The sequence below is a fragment of the Thalassophryne amazonica genome, chromosome 23 (assembly GCF_902500255.1).
Source record: "Thalassophryne amazonica chromosome 23, fThaAma1.1, whole genome shotgun sequence".
Taxonomy (NCBI): Eukaryota; Metazoa; Chordata; class Actinopteri; order Batrachoidiformes; family Batrachoididae; genus Thalassophryne; species Thalassophryne amazonica.
Genome location: NC_047125.1, coordinates 22055605 through 22064645, shown reverse-complemented (window position 1 = coordinate 22064645; position 9041 = coordinate 22055605). Strand labels below are relative to the sequence as shown.

Sequence of the window (9041 nt, the reverse complement as noted above, 5' to 3'; positions counted from 1 at the left end):
TACAAAATCTAAAGTTCTTCAGGTGATTAGAGACCCTGCGGGGCTTATGATAAATGTGGGTGTGAAACCCATTAACTTAGCGGGAAAGTCAGTGCAGAAAATCCACTATGGTGATAATGCAGTTTATGTGGCAGGGAGGGAAATTCGTCTAGTTGAGACTGTGGCCTGTTTCCACAGATGTGTCCATAAAAACCATAGATGGATGTGCTTTGCAAACAATTCCAATGACAACATTGGATGACGTTGAAATTGAGGATGGCCTGCTGGCTGTTCCAGCAACATCAAATATTTTGTGTTTGCTACCTACAACCCACATGGAATGTCTCAAACCTAAACCTACTTCCAGGCATCTTATATGTGCTACTCTGGAACTACCCCAAATCCAAACAGTTCAACTGTCAACCCCATTGAGGTCCTGAGTCTGGGTCTCATAAATATAAGATCAATGTAGTTAAAATCAGTGCTGATTAACGATCAATGAATGAAAGACCTCGGGAGACGGAGACGAACACAGACTGGGTTAATAATTTTACGTACCGGGAAAACACACACAAACCTGGGAGCCAGTTTTCTTGGCAGGCCTTTCAACGGGAGATGGTGAGTGGAGAGCCAAACTTTCTGACCGGGATCATACAACAGAGCAGAGGACCTCTTCCAGTCAGCAGCAGACTTATAAGATTGTGAGGTTCGAAGCAAGGTTCTTTTAGCCCACTCCCAGGTTCGTCGGCAGCGGAGAATGAGACGGAGTGCTGAGGGGACTGAGGAATCTGTGGGTGGAAACAAGGAGGGTTGATGACCATAGAAGACAAGTAATGGAGAGTAACCAGTAGATACAGAGGGCAGGTGATTATGAGCTAAATCGATCCATGGAAATTGTGATGACCATGTGGCTGGCTGCTGTGATGTGAGGATTCAGAGACCTTTTTCTAGTTCTTGGTTGAGACGCTCTGTTTGACCATTGCCCTGTGGATTGTAGCCTGAGGTAAAACTGGCTGAGACCCCGAAAAGACAGAATTCCTTCCAGAAATCAGACATGAATTGGGTGCCTCGGTCCGAAACAATATCCTGGGGGAAACCATGTAACTTAAATACTTGGCTGAGCATAACCTCGGCTGTTTCCTTATCTGAGGGGAGTTTGGGCAGAGGAATGAAGTGCACCATCTTAGACAGTCTATCTACTGCCGTAAGCACTACCGTATTACCCTTGGAGGGTGGAAGACCGGTTACAAAGTCCAAAGTTACGCAAGATCAAGGATGTGTGGGTACAGGCAGTGGCATTAACAATCCGGCTGGCGGATAGTTAGATCACTTATGCATGGCACGATTGACAGGCACTGACATATTCAATAACATCTTTAAGTAACCCAGGGCACCAAAATATCTGCTGAATCACAAACATTGTTTTTTAATTCCCGGGTGGCAGAAGAAATAACTATCATGTCCCCACCTGTCCATGTACCCCCTGAGCGCGGCCAGGACAAAAAGCTTGCTGGTGGGACAACCGGGAGGTACCGGGAACCCATTAGCAGCAGAATGGACAATAGATTCAATTTCCCAAGTGAGAGCAGAAATAAAATGGGACACTGGCAAAATAGCTCCCCGATCAGATGGAGCGTCAACTGGTTCTCCCTGACAGGATAAAGCCTCTGGTTTTCCATTTTTGGAACCCGGTCAGTACGAGAGCATGAAGTTGAAACAGCTGAAAGAGATAGCCCACCTTGCTAGTCAGGCATTAAGGCACTTCGCAGATCACAGATATTCTAAGTGTTAATGATCAGTGGAAACCAAAATGGCACTTGTGCCCCCTCCAACCAGTGGCGCCACTCCTTCAAGGCCACTTTCACCGCCAACAGTTTGCAGTCTCCGATGCTGTAATTACTCTCTGCGGCCATCAGCTTTTTAGACAGGTAGGCACACACATACAGCCTATTTTCGGAGGGGTTACGCTGCGAGATGACCGCATCCACACCAATATCGGAAGCATCGACCTCAATCATGAACTGTCGAGCAGGGTCAGGGAGGAGCAGCATGGGGGCCACAGTAAAGCTCTTCTTTAGAACCCTGAAAGCCTCATCCCACTCCGGTGTCCAGACAAATGATGGGAGGGATGACATGACGTCATATAATGGAGCAGCAACAGTACTAAAATTCAGTATGAACTTACGATAGAAATTGCCAAAGCCCAGGAATCTCTGCGCCTCCTTCCGTGAGGAGGGAACAGTCCAGTCATGCACAGCAGCAACCTTATCAGGGTCCATCTTAAGTTCTCCCTCCACTATTACAAACCCCAAAAACGAAACGGTTGGTTTGTGAAATTCACATTTTTCAGCTTTTATGAACAGGCTGTGGTGCAACAAGGTCTGGAGAAAGGTGCAAACGTTCGGTGTGCGTTTTAGGGTCAGGAGAGAAAATTAGGATATTGTCAAGATACACAAAAATGAATTTGTTCAGGTATTCATGCAGCACGTCATTAACCAAGTTTTGAAAAACTGCGGGAGCATTGGTGAGGCCAAACGGCATAAAGTATTCATAATGTCCTGTGTTAAAAGCAGTTTTCCATTCATCTCCTTCTTTAACCTGGACTAAATGGTAGACATTGCGGAGATCAAGTTTGGTGAATGTTTTGGCTCCTTCTAATAACTCAAATGCTGAGGAGAAAAGAGGCAGTGGATAACAGTTCTTTACGGTAATATCATTTAGCCCACAATAATCAATACAAGAGTGGAGCGAGTTGTCTTTTTTCTCGACAAAAAGGAACCCTGCTTCTGTGGGTGATGACAAAGGTCAAATCAAACCATCCACTAAGGATTCTTGTACGTACTCATTCATGGTGTTGCGTTCAGGAGCCGACAGAGAAAAGAGCTTTTCCCGAGGTGGGCTTGCCCCAGGGAGAAGCTTGATGGCACAATCATAATCCCGGTGGGACAATAATGATTTTGCCTTGCTCTTGCTAAATACAGGTGCCAAATCATGGTAGCACAGTGGCACCCCCGCAAGATGCAGGTTAGAATCTGGCTGAGAACAAACTGCAGGTTAGAATCTGGCTGAGAACAAACAGATTTAGACAGACAGGACTTCTTGCAGGCTGAACCACAAGAAACAATTTCTCCCTCAGACCAACTGAAGTTAGGACTGTGTTGTTGCAACCAGGGATGGCCTAGGATTCGCAGATCAGTCATATTGTCAAATACATAAAAACTGATTAATTCAGAGTGGTTCTCTGACACTGTCATAAAAACTGACTGTGTTTGGTGAGTAATACAACCCAATTCATGGCCATCCACTGTGCGCACCACCAGAGGGCACGACGGGCACGAGAGCTTAAGCAATTTAAGGTACAGATACCTGGCAAGAGAGGACAAAATCAAGTTAGCATCAGAACCAGAATCAACAAAGGCTGACATGGAAGCTGACAAATTTTCAGAGGCCAATTTAGCAGAAATTACGTTTTGTGGTGAGGATGGAATAATAGAGTGTAGACTCACCCGTCAGCCGGATTTTGGCTGCACAGTGGCACCCCTGGCCTGACAATTGTTTATCATGTGTCCAGGGTGTCCACAGTAAAAACAGAGTTCATCTTCATAACGTCGTCGCATCTTGATGGAAGAAAGACAGGTGTGACCCAGTTGCATGGGCTCCTCTGCGCTGAGGTGTGGTGGGTCCACGCTGACATGGCTGGAGGAAGACGTGTAGACGGGAGGTGTAGCGGCGCGTCAATCAGATAACTGGGCTGCACAGCGAGGATGATACTGAAGACACCAGTTGGTCCAGATGGTGAGAGCGATAAGCTTGTCGAGGTATTTGGGCCGATCTATGGCCACAAGCTGGTCCTGTATATTTTTGTCAAGCCCCTGGAAGAAGACGTCATGGAGTGCCATGGGATTCCATTCAATTTTGGCCGGAAAAATGTGGAAGTCGATGGAATAGTCAGTGACTCTGCATCCGCCCTGCTTCAGCCTCATTAGGGTCCTGCAGCTTCATGCCCCGGAGATGTGTGTTGAAAAACCAACTGAAGAGCAGCTGTGAATGCTGGAAGAGAGGCACAGGTGGCAGACTGGCAACCCGACTCAGCTGTTGCGTATCAGTTATCTTCGTCCTGTCGCGCGGTAACTTACATGACATGAGCTCAAAATGTAACTCACACTGAGTAATAAAAGGTCTGATGTCACCGGACTCACCTGAGAAGCGTTCAGGTGGAGACAGCCGATTGCAGTAGTCAGGTTCAGGTACGGAAGCTGGTGTGGCTGCTCATGGCCCCGGTGTAGATGGATTGGTGTTGCCAGTAGCCAGAACAGTCAAAGCCTGATGATCGAGTCTGGACAGTAGCTGACCCATCTGGACGCCATCAACAAGTCCTGGCATTTAGCAAGGTTGGTAAACCCGGAAGAAAGAGTGGTGAGGTGGTCTTGTTGCTGAGCGAGCTGCTTACTGTGGTGGCGTACTGCTAACTGGAATGGTCGGAGTTGGCTGTGTCCATCGTTGGCCAGTTTGTTCTATGAGATGAAACCAATGAAATCAAATATAACCAACAGATCAAAAGAACAAAATAAAACAGAGAATCAAACAAAACTCAAACCCCACATCTCTCGTGATGTGAAGCAAGGTGGGGGTGTTGCTCTTATTTATAAATCTAGGTTTAGTTTATTAGCTGATGGGCATAACAAATATAATTCATTTGAACATCTGATTTTCTGCTCTGCCCACGATGCTATGTATTGCCAAGGTCACAAGACTAAAAATCAGCTGTATTACCTTGTCACTGCATATAGGCCCCCTAGCCCATACTCTGAATTCTTAGATGAATTTGTGGAGTTTATCTCTAACTTGTCAACTAGTGCAGATAGCATTCTGATTATTGGTGACTTCAACAGTCACATAAATAAGCATTCTGATCCCTTCAGGATTCGATGCACATGAGTGGAAATACCCTGGATTTGGTTCTTGCACGTGGTATTGCTATCACAAATATTGACATCATGCCCCTTGCATCAATGGTCATCGAGCACTCACTTATTAGTTTTACAGTTTTGCTGCCTTGTTTAGTGGAACAGCAACCTTATTTATCATTGCGGCAACACTTCAACTCCTCAACTACAACTGAACTCGAAGCTAGACTGCCTGATATCTTAGCCTCACGTTTGGAAAATGGCCAATCAATAGACAGTCCTGTGGAAAGTTTAAACTCAGCACTCAAAACAACACAAGTCATGATTGTGCCACCTATATTAAAACCACGTCCCCCCAAAACACAGTCACCTTGGTTCAATGATTACTTGTGTGACCTCAAGCATAAGGCTAGAGGTCTAGAATGAATATAGCGAAGTTCAAAATTAGAAGCATTCCACCTCACGTGGCATGATGCCATCTTAGACTATTAGCATGCAATACTGGCTACAAAGGGCCAATTACTCTGATTTGATCAACAAAAACAAGCATAACTCAAAGTTCTTGTTTGACACGGTGGCCACACTTATTCACGGGTAACCACCTGTAAGTCGCTCTCCTTTTACAGCACAAGATTTCTTGGATTACTTTGAGAAGAAAATAGATGACATTAGGTTAAACATATGCCGGCATGCCTTAACTCAGCCACTACACCCTGCTATTGAGGTGCGTGCTACCACTGAGGTATTACCGAGATTTACAGAATTCGATAGTATCTCACTAAGCGTTCTGATGAAACCCGTAATGCCTACAAAAACACAACCTGCTTATTTGATCCTATAACAACAAAACTGTTTAAGGACCTGTGGCGCACTCTTGGGCTGACTGCAGTGGAAATTATTAATCTCTCATTAACCTCTGAATCTGCTCCTAAATGTTACTAACCTGTGGTGATTAAATTATTACTTAAGAAATCTAATCTTGACCTGAGTATATTGAAAAACTATAGGCAGATATCAAATCTATCATTTTGCTCTAAAATTCTGGAAAAAGTGGTTTCACAGCAGCTCATGGATCACCTCACTGAGAATAATCCTTTTTGAGCAACTGCAGTCTGCTTTTAGAAAATATCATTCCACAGAGACATCTCAACACTAAAGTGGTGAATGATCTTCTGCTTGCAATGGATTCAAACACACTACGGTTCTGGTACTGTGAGAGCTCAGTGCTGCATTTGATGCCATGGATCACCATGTTCTACTCGACTGGCTGGAGAATCATTTTAGGATTACTGGGAGTGCCCTTGCATGGCTGACATCATACCTGGCCAGTCGTTCTCACTGTGATTTGTACTATGACACTACCTCTAACCTTAGTGACATGAAATTTAGGGTTCCACAGGGGTCTGTCTTAGGCGCCCTGCTTTTCTCCCTTTATATAGCACCCCTTGGGCACATATTGCAGTGTTTTGGGATTACCTTTCATTGCAATGCTTATGATACTCAGTTATACATGCCGATACTTCTTGATAATCTCATCCACATAAAATGCTTAGAAGATTGCTTTGCATCAGTGAAAAGCTGGATGTCTAGCTTTTGTACTTGAGTGAGCGGCTCCGTGCCGACAGGCGAAATCCTCCGCACGTCTTTCATAACAAAATCTCCTGTAACAGTGGAATGTGCCACAAAAGTGCTATGTCCAGCTCTGTTGCCATTTCTGTGGTAGTCACATGATGTCCCGGATCAACACAGCGTTCAGTTTAGAAATTATCTGGTCGATTCAGCCTGTCGATGGCCGCTCGGTGCGCTGCTGTGGGCCGTCTTTAAAAAGGTTTTAACAGTCCATAATCCGTGTGACGCCGACAGAATCTTCACCGATATCCAATTGAATGGTTTCATGGAGCAAAGCGGCAGTCTCTCAGACAAAAGAAATCCGACGGGAGGGGTGGACCAGTGCTCACTCAAAGCCTGCCCACAGGCGAATGACGCAACCGACAGGCGTGGAAAAACTCACACATACGCATGAAGGTTCAAGCTTGGCTGACGCAATCACACGTGATTCAAATCCATATAGTTTTTGAAGAAAATAAAAAGGTCCGTTACTTTTTGGACAGACCTCGTACTGGGCCTCTGACTCTGACTGGGCTGGGTTGGGCCTTCGATTCAGTAATGAGTTGAGGGGCCGAGTGCTAGGTGGTCTGCTACACTGCTGCAGACCACGATGTATCTGCGAATCTGCCATGAGGCCGAGTTGGGCCTCCGACACTCGCAGGGCTGCCGTTGGCTGCCGCAGGCGGGATGTAACTGCTACGCTGCTGCCGCGAGGCCGAACTATCCCTCCGATGCTGTCACGTGGGTCGCCGGTCACTGAGGGACCACGGGCCAGGATGTGCCTACGAGTCCGACACGGACCTGGATGGCAGACCCAGCACTGCCGCCAGCAACAACTCGACAACTTGCCATGACACAACCTTTGCTTAATTTATCGCCACCCTTACCACAAAAATGTCTGCTATCTATTTTATAAACACAACCCAATCTTGAGCCCGTGGCCCGACACGGGCAACACTCAAGTCTAATTGAATTCTCACTTGGTTTCAAACAACAGAATAAACCGCATTAATCTGAACATGATCAACTAACTGAGTTTTGACCTTTTGTGACATATGAAGGACAGGTCTCAGTGAAATAGGAAGTACATAATAAAATTCACAACAAAACAAGACTGACCTGTACAAGGGAAACTGAAGCAGCAGCAAAGGCAGGGAGATTCCAAAAGAGGAACAGGGTTTTTTTTTTTTGTTTGTTTGTTCTAATGGCCTGAAACAAAAAGTGACTGAACCACACGTGGATGCAAAGATAAACAAAAGACTGAGGAAAAGGTCCTGAAAAAAAAAAAACTCTGTTTATAATTACTGATTGGAGACAGGTGTGTGTTTGAGTAAAAGATGTGTTCAGGAGAGCTGGGAGAAATGAATCATGCAACCAAAACATGATGCCACTGTACTTCTTTTTGTTAAATTCAAGGAAAAAATGGGGTTTATCTCACAAAATGCAAATGTCGAAGATGAGTTGTGCACTCAAAGGCTTGGCAACAATGTTTTAATATGACTCAAGAAAAAAAATAAGTTGTCCTTTAATGCTAGTGTTATATTAAAGTGTTCAAGTCCTTCTCTTAATTACAGATAAAACTGAAGAACTACACCAAGTTCTTGTTTGTTCGAGACCCCTTCAAACGTCTCGTCTCTGCCTTTCGAGAAAAGTTCCAGAGGTTCAATTGGTATTTTTATGAAAATTATGCCTGGTATATTCTGCGCCGTTTTGGTCATCTACCTGAACTAACACCTTCTGTCCGTGAGGCATTTACATCAGGTCTGTTCCCATCGTTCAATAACTTCGTTCAGTACCTGCTGGACCCTCAGACGGAGAAGTATGTGCTTTTTGAACCTCACTGGAGGCAGATCCATCGCCTGTGCCACCCTTGCCACATACAGTAATGTCATTTATGAAAACTAATATTTAATCCACTGGATGTATTCGGGACCAAACTCATGCAAAGTAAAGAAGTACAATTTTTCTGCACTACAGTTATGTTTTCCGTTTTTTGTCCTCAGGTTTGATTTTATTGGTCATCAGGAGACTCTCCAAGATGATGCTGAACAGCTGCTCAATCTCTTAAACCTTCAGGATGACATTAAGTTCCCCCCGTCCGATGAAAACATGACTTCCTCCAACATGGTGTGTTGGACTGGTTCAGAACGGTGCCCCTAGAGGACAGAAGGAAGCTCTACCATATCTACGAGGAAGACTTCAGGCTGTTTGGATACGAAAAACCAAATTCTCTGCTTGATGAATAAGTCATACTTCTAAGCCCGACATGCTTATAAGCCTTACATTGTTGGGTAACTTCAACATCACATTAAGAAGCTTGTGGAGCTCTCAGTAAAGCTTTTTTGGTTGATTTGGGCATATTTGGATTTAGTCATTTTTCTACAGCTTTATGATGTGGACAAAACAAGGGATTTTGATTTTGGTCATCAAGAAGTGACTCTGAGTTCTTGAAAACACTGTTTTCAAGAACAACTGAAATTGTTCACTATTTTTGGACTTTTATGGACAAAAGAACTAATCAATTATTTGACTGATTAATCGATTATG

The 9041-nt window shown here is 44.6% G+C and overlaps 1 pseudogene; it reads left to right on the top strand.

The window, feature by feature from the left end:
• The first annotated feature begins 3743 nt into the window (after nucleotides 1–3743).
• On the top strand, nucleotides 3744–8751 carry LOC117505400 (annotated as a pseudogene).
• The last annotated feature ends 290 nt before the right edge of the window (nucleotides 8752–9041 follow it).